Source organism: Lycorma delicatula, chromosome 2 (genome assembly GCF_047948215.1).
Source record: "Lycorma delicatula isolate Av1 chromosome 2, ASM4794821v1, whole genome shotgun sequence".
Classification (NCBI taxonomy): domain Eukaryota; kingdom Metazoa; phylum Arthropoda; class Insecta; order Hemiptera; family Fulgoridae; genus Lycorma; species Lycorma delicatula.
Window position 1 is genome coordinate 192,967,745 of NC_134456.1, and position 21,739 is coordinate 192,989,483.

Below are 21,739 nucleotides of genomic sequence, written 5' to 3' on the forward strand. Positions count from 1 at the left end.
AGATAAATGTGAAGAATACAGAATAATTAGCTTAACTACTCATGTATCAAAGATTTTAATTAGAATTCTGTACAGAAAAACTGAGAGGAGAGTGGAAGAAGTGTTAGGAAAAGACCAATTTGGCTTCAGGAAAAGTATAGGGACAATGTAACAGTTTTAGCACTCAGATTAGTAGTAGAAGGAAGATTAAAGAAAAATAAACCAACATACATGGCATTTAAAAACTTAGGAAAGGCATTTGACAACGTAGACTGGAATAAAATGTTCAGTATTTTAAAAATTTAGGGTTCAAGTAAAGAGATAGAAGAACAACTGCTAATATTTACAGGAACCAAACTGCAACAGTAATAATCGAAGATAAGAAAGAAAGAAGATCATAAGAAAGAAGCAGTAATCAAACAGGGAGTCAGACAAGGATATTCCCTATCCCCATTACTTTTTAATCTTTACACAGAACTAGCAGTTAATGATGTTAAAGAACAATTTAGATCCGGAGTAACAGTGCAAGATGAAAAGATCAAGATGCTACGATTTGCTGATGATATAGTAATTTTAGCCGAGAGTAAAAAAATTCCTTTCGTCACGCCGGAAGGCAGAGGTAGATTTCACCAGTGCAAAATAGGGGTAGGCGAACTCGGATTAGAATTCTAGATCGTGGATACCAGTATTCTTTGGTAGTTGGGTTTCAATTACTCTTACATTTCAGGAGTGGTCGAACTGAGACTGTACAAGACCACATTTCATTTACACTCATACATATCATCCTCATTCATCCTCTGAAGTAATACCTGAATGGTAATTCCCGGAGGAAACAGGAAAAAGAAAGAAAGAAAAAGGTTACTTTACTTTATTTGAGAGTCATGATGACTGAGTATGTGTTTTCTGTCTAAGGGTTATGTTGACTGCGTAACAGTGTATTGCTCAAGCGCACTTACACAATGGGTCAGATTGGTGAGTGAATTGAAACTTGACGCTTGTCTAGGGTCTACTAGTTAATCTAACGCATGAAGTGTGTTGTACTCTGAAAATCAGTACTTTTGTGAGTGTGAAGTAGTGAGGGCATAGGAATTATTAACTTATTGATTTTCTTGTTACATTTTATTAAAATTATTATTATTTTTATTTATATTTGTGTATAGTTTTATTTTATTTTAATTTGCTTCTTTATTTTTTGCTTATTTCTGTTTCTTATTTATTTCTTAATTCGTTTTCTTTGTAAAATTTTAGATTAAAGGAAACAAAATACTTTTTCTAAAGGAAACAAAATAGAATAACGAAACTTCGATCTTCTTGTGCAGAACTGCGCAAGAGTTTTTTTTTAGTAATGCATTTAAATTTACGCATTATTCCTGTTGACAAAAATCAGTATGCGAAAAATATTTGGGTCATTGAAATAAACTTTTCGGTCGATATGGTGCAAAGACTGGTAGAAAAAATTCTTCATATCCCTAAAATAAATATTCATTGACTAGAACTATCCGCTTCCCGATTAATCACTTCTGATTCTATAGATACTTATATCTATATTTATATGCTTATGAAATAATATTTCTTTTTTTTGGGTTAACAATATAATAAATTAAAATTTATTTAGACAAAAGAAATATGATTTTTTAAATCATAAATTTTCTTCAATAGATATAGTTTATATTATCATCATTCAAATGGATTTAAAAATACATTTGAAGAAATAAAACGGCTGATAAAGTATGAATTCTGTCGTTTCGAATATTAGTTTCAGCATAAAATCACGTATCTACTGTCGCAAAATGAACCGGTTTATCCAAATCGATTCATTAGGTTAAGCTGTGCAGGCCTGTCGACTTGAAAATGATGAAAATAAAGAAATATTTCTAGAAAGTTCTATTTTCAGGTTTTTAAATTTATAAAACCAAATAAAATACATTTTTTCTGTACTACTCATTTTTAAGAAAGTTTTTCAGAAAGCAAACTAAACTGTTTTTTTTAATTGCTGAAATGAACAATTTATTGTATATTACACTTTAGTATTATTATGCCTATATATTTTATTGAGGTTCCAGAGAACTGACAGTTTAATATATAGCCAAATTTCTAAAATATATTTCAAAATATTTCTTAAAACATACCTCAATATTGTCTTGATTATTTAATAAGTGATATTTATATAAATTACTGTAAGTTTTCACGATATTTTGTTGAACTACAGCTGTTCTCCGGCATTAATCCCTTCTATTGAACTGAACTACACTGAAAGCACTGAAATTTTCTGAGAAGATTCTATGACTAAATAAGTAAGAAGATTCTCTATATTCGAGTTTATAAAGAATCATAATAATCATTATGTAACCTTTGAATAAATGTTTTAATAACTTTACCTTTATACTAGTGACGTAATAGTATGAAGTTAGTAATAATCCTTAGTTGGCAGAAAAAGAAGATTAATATCTTTAATAATAACCATCCTGCAACGCTACGACATAGAAGTAAAATTAAAAAAAAAAAAAAAAAAAAATGTAAAAACTTTTTACAATAAATTTATATATTCACAATAATTTTATTATGAAAATAGTTCAGTGAAGTAAGAAACATTCATTTTAATTAGTTTAATTGAGACTCGCTTCGAGTTTACATCAATTATACTGATAGGTTTTTTGTTTTTCAATTACGAGGTAGGTAGGGAAACTTGATTTTAATTTCTTTAGTAATTTTGATAAATAATTTTATTAAATATGAATAAACTTTTTATTTTCCTGTTGCATTTAAATATTTATTATATTTTCGCCAACATTTATTTATTTTTTTATGCTATTAAATAAATTCAAAATTTCATATATTTACAACGGACTGTGGTGATAATAATACTGATGTGGAAGATATAATTGGGAACCGCTATCCAGCGACAGGATGAATGTAATTTTAATTAAATTTAACTGATAATTATGAATTCATATTATTTATTATTATTTCATCTTAGAAAGTTTCAGTTTCTTCGTCGTGTTACAGGTGCATCTATCTGAAATCGTAATCATTTTTTGCTAAAATGGTTAAATATGTGCGAAACTGAGGGTTTTCCTTAGCCAATTTATTTGATCAATATAACTCTAAACAGAAGGCTAAAGGCATTTATATTATTTATTTGGAATTTAAAAGTAAATTAGATCATCGAGATAGAAATTGATTTGATTATTTGAATATTTTATCAAATTTTGTTCGTTTAAAAGCAAAATTTGTCGTTTGTCGAAGCATAACACTAAGAAGCGTACAGAATTGCCTGGAGTTAAAGGATCTTTATATAAGAAAACGATCGGCACAATTATTTTCGAAGAATCTAATGTGTTCCGTTTTGGGTGATTTGATTTTATTACGGCCCTATCTAAACGAGATTTCTTACAATCATTGTTTGAAGAATCACTATTAGGCGCTTTAATCAATAGCACACAAAGATGTGCTGTTGATTAAAGCACCGGGCTGGCGTTTAGCTTTTAGAACTTCTGCATGTTTAATGTTAAAAATGAATGTGTTGCAAGGATGAGCTGGAATTGGAGATATACCAGCCGAAATAAAAGTGTAAAAATATTTCACTAAATCTCGAATGAATATGGTTTACGAAGAAAAGACTGAATTGAATGAAAAATATATATTCTTATACGAATTATATATATATATATATATATATATATATATATATATACGTATAAAATAACATGTCGTGAGTCATTCATAATCAACGCCCAGCAAAAACTACTGAAGACTGAATTGATGAACATTTGTATACACGTTCTTCATACGGTGTAATTGCACACTAAGGAAGGATTTTTTTGAAATTCCGAGTTTAAATGGTTAAAGTGGGGTAACATTAAACTTTATTGTCATTTTAATTTATCTGTAATAAATGAAGATATCAACGGGGTGTGTAATTTTCAAGTCAATATCTGAAAATGAATTTTGGGATTTTTTGAAATTCGACCTTGAATGGAGTGAAGAAGGGCAAAAAGATTTTGAACAATGATTGCACATTTTTCCCAATCTCCGGCTATATTAAACGAGATATTCAGTAATTTTGGCTTGCAGATTTTTAGATAAATATCTAAAATCCATTTTCGGGTTTTCTTTAATTTTGATTTTTTAAGAGGTGCGACAGTGTGCAGCGTAGTGGCTCAACCACTACAGCCACTGCCACTGTTACTCTGTATGTGCAACGCGACTGGCTGCACCTGCCTCTGGTTGTTTGACTAAAAAACAAAAAATAAAAAAAGGATTGACCGCTACGGAAAACGCAAGTATTAATATGGAGCTGGCGAAGCCGTGACGGGGATGCTAATTTGTAAAATATATATCTTCGTATTATTGATCATAATTATATCCTTTGAGTTTAAAGAAATCCTAACACTTGTAAGTGATGTAAAAGGCAAGGTGGAACACCTGGCCTAAGTGCTTAGTACTTGCAACTCCACCCGCATCTCATACGGCTGGAACAGTCGTATGAGGTGCGGAATAGTCGAAGAAGAGATTAGTAACTTCTTAAATAGCCCGATTCCTTTATGTCTCCCTTTGAGGCTCTTCTCGAAGGTGCAGATAACACAAGTAAAAAGGATCGAGAACTTACGAAAGGCTCCAGGGTTTGACTGCATTACGCATAGGATGATATCTGCACTACCGTAAAGCTATTTATTACATACAGGAACTATTTAATGCAACCTTTGAGACCACTCACTACCCATCAGAAAGGAAAATATTGCAGATAATGATGATCTTGACACCTGGAAAACCTTCACAGGTAGTATATTCGTATAGGCCTCTAAGCCTACTGTAGATTTTATCTAAAATATTTGAGAAACTGTTCCTGCGCAGATTATGGCCAGTGTTAGAAAGCAAAGGAGTGATACCAGACCATAAATTCGGGTTTAGAGGTGGTCATTCAACAGTCTAAGGGTTTTTTCCACTGTTAATTATATTTAACTATTAACTCTATGGAGTGAGTACCTAATGTTATCGTCAGGTATCTAGAAGGTAAAACATATTGTTCAGCGTCCTTTTTGGATTAAGAACAAGCATTTGACAAAGTTTGGTTGCCTGGTCTTTCCAAATTATAATCGTGCCTGTCACAACCTTATTACTTAATCCTACGCAGCTATCTCAATTTTCACGAATTAACTGCAATAAATGGATGTCGAAGTTTTTGATAATAACTCAGAAGTTCTTCAGGGCTCAGTTCTGTGAACGGTTCTATTCCTGGTCTACACTACTGATCTACCTAATCCAGTGTAACACTGTTTAAAGTTAATGTTTATTTTTTGTTCCATTTACGTACCCGACTTGATTAACGGTGCGAATTATATTCAGACACTATTAAATATTACGTTATTTCATAGTTACTAGTATTTATTTCGTATTTATTCATATTATGTTTTTTACTGGTTGAGGATCATCCAATACGACTATATCCAATACGATAAGTAAGTACGACTTACTTATAGCTTCAATATAGAAGCTGATTATAAAGAATTTCAGCAAGAAAAAAACAAAAAGAAAAATATTACATCAGCTAATAATAGCAAACAATAATAATAAAAAATTCCATTTTCTACAATGCATTAGAAACTAGACTATTAGCACTCATTCATTGAGTCACCGACTTTCGAATAATTTTGTAAATATTAACTTATTTGTGTATTTATCGTATATATCGAAGTTAAAATACTGAATAATGCAAAAAAAAATAATCATGTTAAAGTGGAATTCCCCTTCGACAGTTATCAGTTACACCCGGTGTCCTTGTAAACAGGTTATAATATTTTAATTTAATTAGATAATTTTTCTAATTGGCTATACCTTACGATCGATGATTTCGTTTTGTACTTCATGATAACTTATTGTATTAATTCAATTACATTGTACATCTTATTTTGTTTAATTCTGAACAAAATGAGAGAAATATCTATTAATATTTACAAAAATGTGATCCACAGGTAATAGTAGCTTTCAAAATACCTGCAATGACCATACCATCTTTAAGTAGATTTTTTTTAAACACAGAGTTCAAACTAATGAATATTAAATCAAAACTTTCACAAGACGTCGATAGTCTCAATAAATAAAAGTATAAGTTTAATTTCTGTGTGATACTGAGATAAACCTAAACAATCAAACCTGAAAACTAAAAATTAAAAAACAGCAAATCAAACTTATTGAACAAAAAAACCCGAAATGAAATTTCTTGGTATATATTTTTAAATAAGAATAAGATGAACTCTGCAAAAAGATGATACCAAAAATCTATTAATAATCAAACCCATAATCAGTTAAATGAGGATCTGGCATGTAGACCACTTAATAACCATACTTATGAATTCACATCCTGTTACATTCATGAGCAATTATAATATCAATAAATTACATACATAATTGTTGACTTAAAATAATTAAAAATACTCCTACTTATAGAAAAAGATAATATTTTCTAATATATTTAAAAACAAACACATTATTATATATAATTACACTCAATTGTTCTATTTAGGAAAAAACAGTATAAATATGTTTTTGTAAATGCTTACGAAGTAAATAAATATTAATTAATATTTTTTTGTTACAATCGAGGTAAACTGCTCTATTCCATTTAAATCAATCGAAACATATATTTATTTGTGTTATATCTAAAATACAGTCAAAGATAAAATATTTGACAATAAGAGCTAAAAAAGAATATCAAAATACACTTTTAAAAAAAATATTCAGTAGAATTATTTTGTTGGCATTACTATTAAAAACAAACAAAGGGTTTTTCCCATACTTTAATGTCACTTAACTAAAGAAAAAATGGCAATAAATAATTAGAACAGATTTTTATGTTCTTTTCCTTGCAAAACTGGCAGCAAAAAGCGACTTATTCATAATTAATCATAGAAATTGAAAGTCACTGTGCATAGTTTTATTTATTGGTTTCTGAGGTAAATATCAAGAAAGGTTAACGCCTACTATCAAATAAAATAGTGATGAGATTAACAAGTACTGCAACATTAAGAAAAAAAACCTGCTAAAATTTACCTCTACTTCTTAAACCTAATCTTCAGTCAAAATTGACCCTCTGTCACTCGAATGACAGCAAACCTGGAATTATTTTTGTTAGCAAACCATCTTCTATTATTGTTATTAGCATTATTATTATTACGTAAAGCGTATTCGACTGTCTTGCATTATGAGCTATTACTGTCGTAGTTTATCAAGTGGTATTCCTAAATCACGATGTAAAAAGAAGAGACTACAATTATAGGCACACAAACTTTAATTAAGATACGAAATCAAAATGAATGATCGCCCGAAGTATGCCGAGCTTTAAAACGTTATGCTAGAAGATAGAAGATAACGAAAATGTTTTAAAACGTACTTTTTCACAGATGAAACAAATTTTTATATCAATAACATCGGCGAACTACTGCATTCGAGAATCAGAGTGACGAAATGAAGTAGCTGAATTTATCTGAGATTTTCCAGAAGTGAATTTTGGTGTGAACTCGGTTACAGAAATTTTAGAGTGACTTTTTTCTTGGTAGAAAAAACCATCACTACTACCAACTATCTATATATGCGTTTATATTTGTAAAATGTAAAAGTGTTTGTTTTTTCGCAAACTGATGAAGAATACGATCGTGTTATCTACCAACATTATTGTGGGCTACCACATCCTTAGAGGTTAATGTGTGTTCAACGAAAGATTTCGTAACAAATCGCGTGGTAGAGAGAATGGTTACCATGTAGTCTAACCCATCGGTTGGTCTAGTGGTGAACGCGTTTTGCAAATCAACTGATTTGGAAATCGAGAGTTCCAGCGTTCAAATCCTAGAAAAGACTGTTATTTTTATACGGATTTGAATAATAGATCGTGGATACCGGTGTTCTATGGTGGTTTGGTTTCAATTAACCACACATCTCAGAAATGGTCGACCTGAGACTGTACAAGACTACACTTTACTTACACTCATACATATATATCATCCTCATTCCTCCTCTGAAGTAATAGCTGACGTTAATTCCCGAAGGCTAAACAGGAAAAAGGAAGGTTACCACCTAGTCCGGATCTCACATTCTCAGAATTTTATTTGGGAGCCATTTAAAGAACATAATTTATTTTGCAGGAGTATGTGGTTTACTCCATCTGCATAATCGGAAATTATTGCTGTGATCACCTCCTAAGTGATCCAGAAAACGGGATTTACTACAGAAACGAAATATCTTTTTCAAATGTGCAGTGTTTCGAGTTTTATCTATAGAAACTCATAAACACTCTTTATGTAAAACTTATACATTTTTTGTATACTTTAATAAGAAATAAATTCCTTGTCCTACTGGAAAAACATAATATATACTAATTATTTTTTTCAAAACCTACATATAGTAAATTTTCAATAAATCCTTACTAATATTATAAACGTGAATGTGAGTTTGTTTTGTTTGTTACGCTTTCACGCAGAAACTACTCAACCGATCATCATGAAACTTCGTACACATATTCTCAAAGGTATTGCGAAGGACATAGGACACTTTTTAGTAAAAAAAAACAATATTTTTTTCGGAATGGTAAAAAGTTTATATTGGTAGGTATGATCGTCCGACAAAAAATTTGACCAAATTCAACGCCACCTGGCGTTCCAGTATGTAAATGAAATAAAGTGCCAATCCAACACTGTAATACCGACGGTCAAGTCACTATTCAATTGAGTATAGTACTTCTGCTGTTTCGAATCCTTCTATATTTATTGTTATTCTTCTGTAAGCATTACTAAAACTTTTCCAGTTTTTGAGGTTAGGTGCCTGTTTATTGTTTTACTTCTAACGATATTTTCAGTTTTTAGTCTGTTTTTTTTTTTTTTCTAAAATGCCTCGGAAGCGCAAATCTAACCTGTCCAGGGATTCATCACGGGCCCGGGCGGCAAAAGTTGCTCGAACTCAAGAATCTTCCGCTCACGCAGAACTAAGACGACAACAACAAGCGAGGTGACAATGTGCTTTGAGGGCTGGTGAAACAACTTCTCAGAGACAAGAAAGGTTAGATGAGCAAGCTGAACGCCAAGCTACCTTAAGAGCAGCTGAAACGCCAATTCAAACACAAATTCGTTTAGAAAGACAAACTGAACAGCAGGTAGCTATAAGAGCCAGAGAAACTCCAGAACAATCGCAGGCGAGAAGAATCGTTCATGCAGAAATGCAAATCGCGCGCCGTCGAAATTTTATGCGTAACAATTGGTCTGTATTTAATAATTCTGAATTTCAATATGATCCTTCACTTGAATACCATAAGCATTATTTAATTGGTATTGGTTCAATGAAAGAAAATGTCAGCATTGCGATGATTTAAAATGGAAAGATGAAACTACTGGAATGTGCTGTTCTAGTGGTAAAGTTTCACTTCCTTTACTTGGTGAACCAGAGGAGCCTTTGAAAACTCTATATTTAAGTGTTACAGATGAGTCGAAGCAATTTTTAAGTAAAATCAGAAAGTATAACTCTTGATTCCAAATGACATGCTTTGGAGTAGAATAAGTGATAAGAATGCCCGGATTTTCACCAACTTTTATTGTACAAGAACAGATATATCATCAAATTGGATCACTTTTTCCAGCAGATAATGAACAGCATAAATTTTTGCAGGTGTAATTTATGGGTGATGAAGAAAATGAAGTAAACCGTCGTTGTCAGTGTATTGAAGGAGTCGAAAGAGATACAGTACTGAAAATTCAAAGAATGTTACACAGCCACAATTTGTTGGTAAATACCTTTAAAAGTGCAATAGAAAACTGGCCTCCAGATAATTACATAGTGGTCATTCATGCTGATCGGACTCCACCTGGTGAACATGAGAGGCGTTATAATGCGCCGATGATCAATGAAGTTGCGTTTTGGTTACTAGTGACCCATGCTCTCCACGAGACATAGTGTTACGGGCACATGATAATACGCTGAAACGCGTAGCCGATACTCATAAATTTTATGATGCTTTGCAGTACCCGTTCATTTTCAGTAAAGGTGAGCCAGGATATCATTTCAATATTCCAGTCATTAATCCAACAACAAGACAGCCGGTTCCCAATAAACTTTTTAATTTTTTATACGTATCACATGATGCTTCGAGAGCACGACTTCAATCTCCTTTTGCGGTCAAGGCAACTCTTTCATCAATTCTTGGTAGATATGTATATTAAAGCAGAGAGCGAACGCCTTAGTTACATTTCTATAAACCAGACGAAATTACGAACTGAAAATTACATTCATCTACAAGATGCGATTAGCGCAGATGGTAGTATTACACCTAATGACATAGGCAAGATGGTTATTCTGCCTTCTACTTTTGTGAACAGTCCCCGTTATCTGCATGTATACACTCAAGACGCTTTCGCTTATGTACAAATTTACGGCAGGCCTGACCTCTTTGTAACTTTTACCTGTAATCCTTCGTGGCAAGATGTAACTAAAGAGCTAATGCCCGGGAAAAAAACCACTGATCGATATGATATAGTTGCTCGCATATTTTTTAAAGGTTCACAGCGAGCGAAGTCACGGGTAAAAGCTAGTCTTATATAAATTTAAGTTGAATTACAAAAAATTCTTTATATAAGTAGTTCTAAATCGTTTCTGAAACAAATGAAATAATAAGACTAGTTTTAAAAAACTGATAAACTTAAAACTAAAAATTAATACTTATTCAGTTAGTCCAAAAATTTCGATTTTTTGAAGACATCGGCAATTTAAGATTTATTATGTTTCTGATAGTCGATTTTTAATTTGTTTCCTTTCTGTAGTTGAAATTTAAATAAGTATTTAAAATATATTAATATTTTTGGTTTTAGCCAACTATTAACCACGATAAGTCTTTTCTTACCGTTTCTCTTCTTCCTTTCCTCCAGTATTTTCCTGCCTGACTGCCTTTTTCTTAATAAATTCTTCTGTTACTTTTTTGTTGGATTTTGCTCTTCGTAGAAAACCTTCTTTTCGAGATTTTTTTAAACATTTTCTTGATTAGTTCACGACTTTATAAGCCGGAATTTCTATTTCTGATACGTTTTATTATTTTTTTAATTTTACTTCATCACACTACACGATTTCAGTATTTGAAATCACTTTTATTTTCGTAAAAAATAATTATTTTGAGTTTTTATTATTTTTTAATTTAATTTTTAATTAAAATAAATGTAGGACCACAAAAAAAGCTCTTGCGCTTTTAATTCAACAATTTTAAATTATTTTTTTTCGTTTAATAAGTACTTTTTTTTTGTTATAGCAGTGTACAATTTTTTTTGGCAAGTTTTACTTTATGACATCGTTACAACGTATGGTTAAAGGGACTCGATTTTATCATTTGGCCGAAGATTACATGCACAAGCTTAACAAATAAATGTTAATAATATTAATGTATAATAGTAGTTAAATTGAGTCGAAAAGAATGCTGATATGGACGTATAATAAGACCTTACACAATTATTTTCATGTAAACTATCTTTATAAATTACTCCTTTTACCTCTGGGTTAAATAAACATGAATAAAATTATAATCTTTGACCTTCTACACGAATGAAATCAAACTAAATAGGCGTTAACATTAGCGTTATTAAAAAGTTATAATTAACTAAACTACTACTTCCTGAATTGTCTTTAATAATTTTGAATAAGCAGATTATCTGTAACTTCATAAACAAATTTATTGGATTTAAAATTTAGGATATTCAGTATGGAAATGTAAAAAATAATATTAAACTCCTTCGAGTAGAGAGATAAAGTTGACGCTTATTAAAAAAAAAGATACAATATTTTTATTGTAGAATAGGTAGATAGATATTTTCTTGGAAGATATCCGTTAATTAAAACTTGTTATATTCTAATTTTAAAGCGGTATAAATCGGTCAATTTAGTCTTAATTACATTCTTTACCAAATTTTACTCTTAATTAATTTCAGTTGGGCTTTCCTAATTGATGTATTGTTTAAGAAATATTTAAATATTTTTAATTAAACTTTTGCTTTTAAGATTTTGCCTTAAGATTAAAGTTTCCCCCTCAATATAAGCAAAAATTAACGCGCGATTCTATACAAATTTTTCCTATAAAGCAGAAAATCGTAGACAACCCATTCATCAGGGTTCTTCTTATTTCAATACACATTAGACCAGGTATATTTTTATCAATAATTATGAAGCTTGCTTCATAACTGTGACCGGTATTATTTTACTCTCCAATCAATTTCCAATTAACCATAATTTATTTCATCATTCATTCATTCATTAGTCTTCAGAAAAAAATGAAGAAAAAACTTTAAAGAGTTGAATATTTTTAATGTTATTAATTTATGATCATGTGATACAGATAAACAAATACAGCCTATTAATTGATAATAACTTCTTTTTTTTCATTTCTCTCTTCCAGTTTAGTTGTCTTTGGAGATGGTTTTCCATTTAGCAGCCACTTTTCGTTGACTATTTCAGTGTGGAATGTTTTTGGTTTTTTTTTTTTTTTTAGTAACAAAGTATATCTTAATTTTTATAAGCTAAGCAGAAGATGGATCACTAATTTAAAAAAAAAACTGATGTGGACACCACATGACTTCCTTGAACGACTGACTATTAAATTATATATATAGGTTTTTTTTAAAATGAAAAGTACATAACATTTTATTTCATTAATAACTTCTGATAATTTTTCATATTTTTTTTTTATTGTTATCATTTATCGTAAAACTTTATTTACAATTGGATGTCAATAATTATTAATAAATCAATATACTTAAATTAAAAAAAAAGTTTAAAAAAGGAGATAAAATCTGATTCGAACGTATGTGCTCTTGTAAGATCCAAATATTTCGCCGGCCTCCGTGGCGCGAGTGGTAGCGTTTCGGCCTTTCATCCGGAGGTCCCGGGTTCGAATCCCGGTTATGTATGGCATTTTCACACGCTATAAATCACTCATCTCATCCTCTGAAGCAATACCTAACGATGTTGCCGGAGGTTAAAAAAAAAGATCCAAATATTTCATTAATTAAAATTTCATTTGGTTATAACCTGGAACCGATGAAAATAAGTACCACTTATGTATGATATATCGTTGAAAAGCTCTCAATGAGGGCTTATTACTGCAGTTAAGAAAAAGTCCAAAATCCAAATTGTTTTGGATTTTTTTTAGCTTTTTTTGACACTTTTGGTTCGGTCGATTACAATCAAAAGGGGAGGCGCACAACTAGATGTTACAACAGTCCGAAATCCAAAATTTCAACATCCAGTTTTCAGATTTCAATGGAAATAATCCATTTTGACCATCCCTGAATCCATTTTGATTAGTTTCGGCGTGACGTCTGCACGTACGCGCGTACGTAAGTATGTATCTCGCATAACTCAAAAATGATTAACCGTAAGATGTTGAAATTTCTGATTTAGGACTGTTGTAACATCTAATTGTGCACCTCTCTTTTTGATTGCAATCGATTGAACCAAAAGTGTCCAAGACAGCCCAAAATTCAAAACAAATTTGGATTTTGGGCTTTTCTTAACTGCAATAATAAGCCCTCATTGAGAGCTTTTCAATTATATATCATAACTGGTAGTTATTTTCATTGGTTCCACAGTTATAGCCAAATGAAATTTTAATTAATGAAATGTTTGGGTCTTATAAGAAGAAGGCACATAGGTTCGGATCAGATTTCATCTCCATTTTTTCTAACTTTTTTAAAATTTAAATATACTGATTTATTAATAATTATTAACCTTTGATTATAAAAAAAATACGATAAATAATAAATCAATAATAACAATAAAAAATATGAAAAAATATCAGAAGTTATTAATGAAATAAAATGTCATGTATTTTTCATTTAAAAAAAAAGTGAATTTGCAATTTAATAGGCGTACAAAGAAGTTACGTGTTGTCCACATCAGATTGTTTTCATATGCGTTTATGCTGTGAGTCACAGTTATTTCTAATTTACTTGTTATTTTTAATTTTTGATATTTTTCTCCAACCAGTTTTCCAGCTGCTGCCGGTTCTGGGTGTGTGTTTATAGGCAAATGCAATTACTGCTACCGGCTTTCAGGTCTGAGGGTAGCTGCAATGTATGTGCAAATGTACCAGTAAACATGTAGTCTTGAACAGATTCAGGTCGACCACTCCTGAATCGTGTGGTTAATTGAAACCCAACTACCAAAGAACGCTAGTCTACATTTACAAGGACTTGAATCTTAGCTCTCTCAGTCTCAAAAATCAGCTGATTCTGCAATGACGAGTTTAACCACTAGACGAATCCAGCGGGTTTATTTTTAATTATTTCATCAAATTACGGTTATAATAATTTAATTTTCTTATAAACAGAAAATATACTTTTATATTAAATAAATAAATAATTAAATTATACTTATCTTTAAGTTTTCGCATTCAATTTACCTTTTGTATATTTCTTGCGCAAAAAAATGATACAAAATAAAATAAAGAAAAGTCGGTCTTCTTGCGCAAAACTGCGCAAGAATTTTCTTCTTTTTTTTGTAATTGCCACTTTAATAATCATATAAATTTGCTAAGTAAATCAGTGTTTACTCATAAAGTTTTAGCAGAAAAGAAATTAAAGTGAAGTCCGTTTACTGCATACTAGGTATTAATAAGTCAAAAGGATTTTTACAATTCGAAATTAATAAATTTTTCTCAGTAAATTAATTTTTTTAATTAATAGCTTTTTATTTTTTATTTACTTGTGAGAGCTTTGATAAAGATTTTAACGTTTAATTAATCGTTACGACTAACTTATTGCAATTCACTGCGATATTGGTCATTAGTTCAACTTACCTCTTACTTCAACTTAATATTTTATTTTAACGTTTATTGATTTTTGTACGCTAAATTATTTAAAAAAATAATTAACTGTACTACGTGTATTTTTCGGTGTTAAAAGCATTAAAATGCATTATTAATTTAATTTCAGAGTCACATGAAAGTAGTTGAAAATAACTATTTATCTAAGTTATACATTATTAGGGGAAGATCACTGTAGTTTGTATTTTATGAACATACATACATATACCCTAAATACATTACACTCCTTTTTGAGCAGTCACATAATAATATTTTAAATAACTTAAAATGCTTTTTAAAAGTCCTTCAAAAGATTCCAAAAAAAGTAAAAAAATATTTATTTTTCAATTTTCCTTTAAATTTCGCCTTTTTAAAGTTGGCTCCAAGTTGTCTGTGATAGTAATCGCATTTTCTCTAATTTTGTTACAAACTAATATTAGTTTTCTCTGTTTAAACTTTCTTTTTGTCTATGATATTAGGTTAGATTTTATCACGTAAATGTTCTAAGTCCTTAACATAATTTTGGTTAATTTTATTACTTTTGAAAAATGAATTTTATTTGAAAAAAAAATAGTAAATTTCCATATAATAGTTTTTAAGGAAACAAGGAAAAATATTTTACAGTTTTTCGTTGAGTAATTAACTGCATAACTATAGGTAATTACATTATTCTATTTTTTTAAAAGCCTTTCAATTTTTTTTAACCTATAATTAAAATTTCATTTTACTGTGTTTTAGTAAATAAAAACTTACGTGTAGAATTCAGAAATAATGAATAAATAAAGCTCATAATTCATAAATAAATAAAGCTTCGTAATTCATAAAGCTGTTTACTAACGTTCCGGTTAATCAAGTTTTTATGTACATTCTTTCGTACTCGTATAAAAAAAAAATAAGTGCAGAGATATCAATATCACTCTTTAAGTGTCAATCTCAATGAATTACCAAGAATAAAAATATATAATAAATACTGCCTGTTTCAATGATTAAAAAAAAGTGATAAATCTGATAAAAATGAAAAAACACGACTACAAAACAGACTAAGAAAGTAGAGTTCGCCACCTAGCGGTCAAAATTAGAAATTTCTGGGCACGATTTTTTAAGTTCGCATTTGATTTTCAAATGTACGCATTCTGAGCGTTAGGCGTGCGGGGGACAAACATTGTTCTTTGATATAGGATAATTACTATTCTATTTCAGTTGCAAAGCAAAGGATAATTAAAGAGCGTACGGTGACAATTTTGTATATAGTATAATTTTTTTTTCGATTTTTTTTTTAAATTTATTTAAACATATATATATATATATATAGCCTCTAACACTCCCGATAACGTAAGAATTCCAACGCGGGGTCATCTAAATCGGTTCAGCCGTTTAGATGCTACGGTGGAACAAACATACATATACCCTAACGCTCCTTTCTGCACTCCTTTTTGGGCAGTCGTATAATAATATTTTAAATAATTTAAATAGACCTTAAAAACAGTGCAAAAAAGTAAAAAAGTTTTTTTCAATTTTCCTTTAAATTTCGACTTTAAAAAAAAATGTTTTTTGCTTTTAATATTGTTAATGTTTAGTTTATTTATAATTTTTCTATTTTTATTTTTATTAAAAATATGAACAGGGAAATAACAAGAAACAAAGACGAAAAGCCGACGACGTCCTGATAAAAAAATAAAGTTAATAGAGGCATAAAGAAATTGCTATCGCTGATAATCTAAGGCACTCTGAAATAAGGGATTATGAATTATTTTTTACTCGAATTTACTAATTTTGTTAAATTTTCGTTCGAAATACATTCAACATCAGGTGATAGTTATTAACCAAAAATTGCGAAAAAAAAATGGTTAAATTATTTAAAAAAACTTAAAACTGAATCTTTACGGAGTAACTTCATCTGTAAAATAAAATGTATCATCGAAATCGCACGAAATATTAATTAATTAATAATAAATCATGAATTATATATATATATATATATATATATATATATATATATATATATAAAATAAATTATTTTCTTGTAAAATATTTTTAATAATACTGTATTAATATAGTATTTTATTTATGCTCACCTAAATAAAGAGAATTAATTAGATCCAAATATTCGTTTTTCAACTCTAGTTACAAATTTACACAAAACATTTATATATACAGAGTGTTAACATTATGTGGAGTTAAAGTTGCTTCTCCCAGCTGTTATTCGTTTTACTAAGATATTATTACGTGTAAATAAAAGTAACTTGCTTGTTCTCCCACCTATGAGTCCAGTCATGCAATGTATGATTTATAGTTTTAACATGTACTTTACAAGTACTTTTGTTAAACTTAAATGGTTAACGCGGCAAATGTTAGGCTAATTAAATTTTTTGTTCATTTTTTTTTTTACGGATAGAATTCTTTTTTTTTGTTCCCTTCTTTGAAGAAAGAATTAAATTTTACATTCAATTTCTTTTACATACACATACTATCTTCAACTGCAATCAAAATTTGATTGAAATCTGCAAATAAATTTAGATTAATTTTTTCGTACCGTAAATTATTTTCAAGTACTAAAATATTCAAATAAAGTGTTAAAATAAAATCTATTTAAAAAACCCACAAAATCATAAAATAATAAAACATTTCATTAAAAGCAACAAAAATGACCAACAACTTACTAAAATCCTTACTAAAAATTATATATTTAAACGAAAATTATTTATATATTTAAAATTATATATTATAACGAATTTAAACGTTAAAATTGAATGAACAAGTTAATTTTTTTAACACGTTATTATGAAGTCGGTGTAAAAAAAAATATTTTACTGAATCAGCCCAGAAAAAAGTTTCCGTACGAATAAAGATGTTCGAAAGAAATTAAAAAAAGCGAGAGATCTACTTCTTGTTACAAAAAAAGAAAATACAGAAGCGATTTAAAAAGCTACTTCTTGGAAGGCTTTCTGGAATGCAAAAAATATTTGCTTTTGTTTTTATGAATAAATTTACATAAAAAGCAAAAGTATATTACAAATGAAGCAAAAATATATATTTATTTTAAATATTTAAAAAAATTACTGCATGTAAGCACGTTAAAGCAAATCTAATCTTTCGATTAGTTTTCTTGAAGTTACGTGTGAAAGTATTTTAAATATCAGAATTACACCAAACGATGTAATTATATTATTATGACGCTACAAAAATCCAATCTTTAGAAGTGCTGATGACAAACAAAAATGTCTCGGAGTTGTCTAAATAGACAATATTTAATTTAAAAAGTCTTTCGTTTGTATGTAAAAATTAACTGGGAGAAACTTACTACAGGAATACTACAGAAAATTCCTCTACAGAACAAAAAAAAAATCATCGAAATTGGTGCTTTCATTTAAAAGTGATGTAGATGTAGAAAGACTGATACCGAGGGCAAGTTGAGGATATTTTGAGTGCGGAAATGTGTATAATGCTATTTTCTTTTCAAGTTATCGAGAAAAAACCCTTAAAAATATTTCCAGAAAAAATTTTCTCTGTAAGATAGAAAAAAACCATTCAAGTCGATTGTTTAATGAAGAGTAAGGCTTTATCATACATAAAAAATAAATGCGGGTGGAATTCAGTGAGAAATTATGAAGTTTCTCCTTTTGTTGAAAAAATAAGAAATTAAAAAATACTATAAATGTAGCTTTTATTTGATTTATTTTTAAAATATTAGTCAGTGAATTATAAATTGATTGTGTTGTATTTGTTATAATTAGGTCGACATATAATTTTCATTAAATTAAGAATGAGAAAAACTGTCTCCCTCCACTGAAAGTAATAACAGTAATAATTTCCAATCATCACAGTAAAAATTAATTTACATTTTGTAAAGCGCTAAGTATTTTTCAAAAAATTAAAATGAGAACATAGCATGCTCATCAATAAATTTTAGTAAAAAAATTACTTAATTTAGTAATTACTTTTACTGTTAAAAAATTAGGATAACAAAACAAAGACCCAGGTGTGTAGGGAATTTTTTTTATGATGTAAAATAAGAAAAGAGAATAAATTTTAATTATTTTTACTTTTTAAATACCTATCCCGGATGGAACTCTGGATTCGCTCCTGATATAAGTACAGAACTGATATGCTGTACAGAACTGATATTTTTTTTTTTGTCTTCAGTCATTTGACTGGTTTGATGCAGCTCTCCAAGATTCCCTATCTAGTGCTAGTCGTTTCATTTCAGTATACCCTCTACATCCTACATCCCTAACAATTTGTTTTACATATTCCAAACGTGGCCTGCCTACACAATTTTTCCCTTCTACCTGTCCTTCCAATATTAAAGCGACTATTCCAGGATGCCTTAGTATGTGGCCTATAAGTTGTCTCTTCTTTTAACTATATTTTTCCAAATGCTTCTTTCTTCATCTATTTGCCGCAATACCTCTTCATTTGTCACTTTATCCACCCATCTGATTTTTAACATTCTCCTATAGCACCACATTTCAAAAGCTTCTAATCTTTTCTTCTCAGATACTCCGATTGTCCAAGTTTCACTTCCATATAAAGCGACACTCCAAACATACACTTTCAAAAATCTTTTCCTGACATTTAAATTAATTTTTGATGTAAACAAATTAAATTTCTTACTGAAGGCTCGTTTAGCTTGTGCTATTCGGCATTTTATATCGGCATTTTATATTCTTCACATTTATCTGCCCCTGCTTTCTTTGGTATCATTACTATAACACTTTTTTTGAAGTCTGACAGAAATTCCCCTTTTTCATAAATATTACACACCAGTTTGTATAATCTATCAATCGCTTCCTCACCTGCACTGCGCAGTAATTCTACAGATATTCCATCTATTCCAGGAGCCTTTCTGCCATTTAAATCGTTTAATGCTCTCTTAAATTCAGATCTCAGTATTGTTTCTCCCATTTCATCCTCCTCAACTTCCTCTTCTTCCTCTATAACAGCATTTTCTAATTCATTTCCTCCGTATAACTCTTCAATATATTCCACCCATCTATCGACTTTACCTTTCGTATTATATATTGGTGTACCATCTTTGTTTAACACATTATTAGATTTTAATTTATGTACCCCAAAATTTTCCTTAACTTTCCTGTATGCTCCGTCTATTTTACCAATGTTCATTTCTCTTTCCACTTCTGAACACTTTTCTTCAATCCACTCTTCTTTCGCCAGTTTGCACTTCCTGTTTATAGCATTTCTTAATTGCCGATAGTTCCTTTTACTTTCTTCATCACTAGCATTCTTATATTTTCTACGTTCATACATCAGCTGCAATATATCGTCTGAAACCCAAGGTTTTCTACCAGTTCTCTTTATTCCGCCTAAGTTTGCGTCTGCTGATTTAAGAATTTCCTTTTTAACATTCTCCCATTCTTCTTCTACATTTTCTACCTTATCTTTTTTACTCAGACCTCTTGCGATGTCCTCCTCTCTTTACCTCCTCTTCCTCAAGCTTCTCTAAATTCCACCGATTCATCTGACACCTTTTCTTCAGGTTTTTAAACCCCAATCTACATTTCATTATCACCAAATTATGGTCGCTATCAATGTCTGCTCCAGGGTAAGTTTTGCAGTCAACGAGTTGATTTCTAAATCTTTGCTTAACCATGATATAATCTATCTGATACCTTGCAGTATCGCCTGGCTTTTTCCAAGTGTATATTCTTCTATTATGATTTTAAAATTGGGTGTTGGCAATTACTAAATTATACTTCGTGCAAAACTGTATAAGTCGGTCCCCTCTTTCATTGCCCAGCCCGTATTCACCCACTATATTTCCTTCCTTGCCTTTTCCAAAGCTTGCATTCCAATCTCCAACTATTATTAAATTTTCATCTCCTTTTACGTGTTTAATTGCTTCATCAATCTCTTCATATATATATACTCTACCTAATCATCATCATGGGCGCTTGTAGGCATAAAGATGTTAACAATTGTTGTCGGTTTAGGTTTTGATTTTATCCTTATTACAATGATTCAATCGCTATGCGTCTTGAAATACTCCACTCTCCTCCCTATCTTCTTGTTCATCACGAAACCTACTCCTGCCTGCCCATTATTTGAAGCTGGACTAATTACTCTAAAATCACCTGACCAAAAGTCGCCTTCCTCTTCCCACCGAAACTCACTAATTCCTACTATATCCACATTTACCCTATCCATTTCCCTTTTTAAATTTTCTACCCTACCAACCTTCAACTGATATTTTAATTTAATGATTCAGTAAAAATTTGAGTAAAACGAATTTGATAATATCTTATATTTTTTCCATGGCTATCAAATTTTTTAAAACCAATTTGTGAGAAAGAATTTGTATTCAAAAATATTTTACTCCTGAAAAATAAAAGAAACTTTTCACGGTGTAAATATATAATAAATAAGTCTGTGTGTTGTTAATCTGTGTAAATATGTTTGTAATCCCTGGATATATGTGCAGAACAACAAGAATCTCATGTCAGGCATTCTTGGGAAAGTAAGAGAAAAAACGATTTCGAATAATTGCTTTCTTTACCAAAACGAATATTCTGTTACACATTATATCAAAAACACTCAACATGTAAACAATCCTTTTTTCAACCTGTTTACCATGGAGACTTATTACTTAGTAAGTGAACACTATATTATTTCAAAGAGATAAACTTTGACTACAGCTTCTTGTAACTTAATTTAACTTTACAATATAATCAAACTCAGCAGCAGATCTGAAATAACTTACAGTTGTATTTACAAAAATATGATTATAAGTTACGTTCAATAAAATTTATATATTACTGTGTATGAGAAACTAGTACTTTTGATGATACGGAGTCTTTCAAATTGAAGGCAAGAAACTGACAGGTTTTAGTGACGACGATGATTCGTTTTTTAATTTTTCAAACGTTATTTGCTTTCATTATTTTATAAAAAAATTGTCATGGAACGCTACACGACTCAACA

At 30.0% G+C, this 21,739-nt stretch overlaps 1 protein-coding gene across 3 annotated transcripts in view; it reads right to left on the reverse strand.

The window, feature by feature from the left end:
* The window catches only part of LOC142319542 (arylsulfatase B-like), a 49,991-nt gene extending 32,963 nt beyond the window's left edge, over positions 1-17,028 (reverse strand). Inside the window, exons 1-2 of one of the 3 annotated variants that reach the window (XM_075356932.1) lie at positions 16,876-16,986; positions 2,358-2,452 (exon numbers count right to left, since the gene is read on the reverse strand). The gene's annotated coding sequence lies outside the window, so the exon portion shown is untranslated. Of the gene's footprint in view, positions 1-2,108; positions 2,277-2,357; positions 2,453-16,875 lie in introns of those variants that run through there. The other 2 variants (XM_075356930.1, XM_075356929.1) reach the window with 2 other exon arrangements.
* Between the last annotated feature and the right edge of the window lie 4,711 nt (positions 17,029-21,739).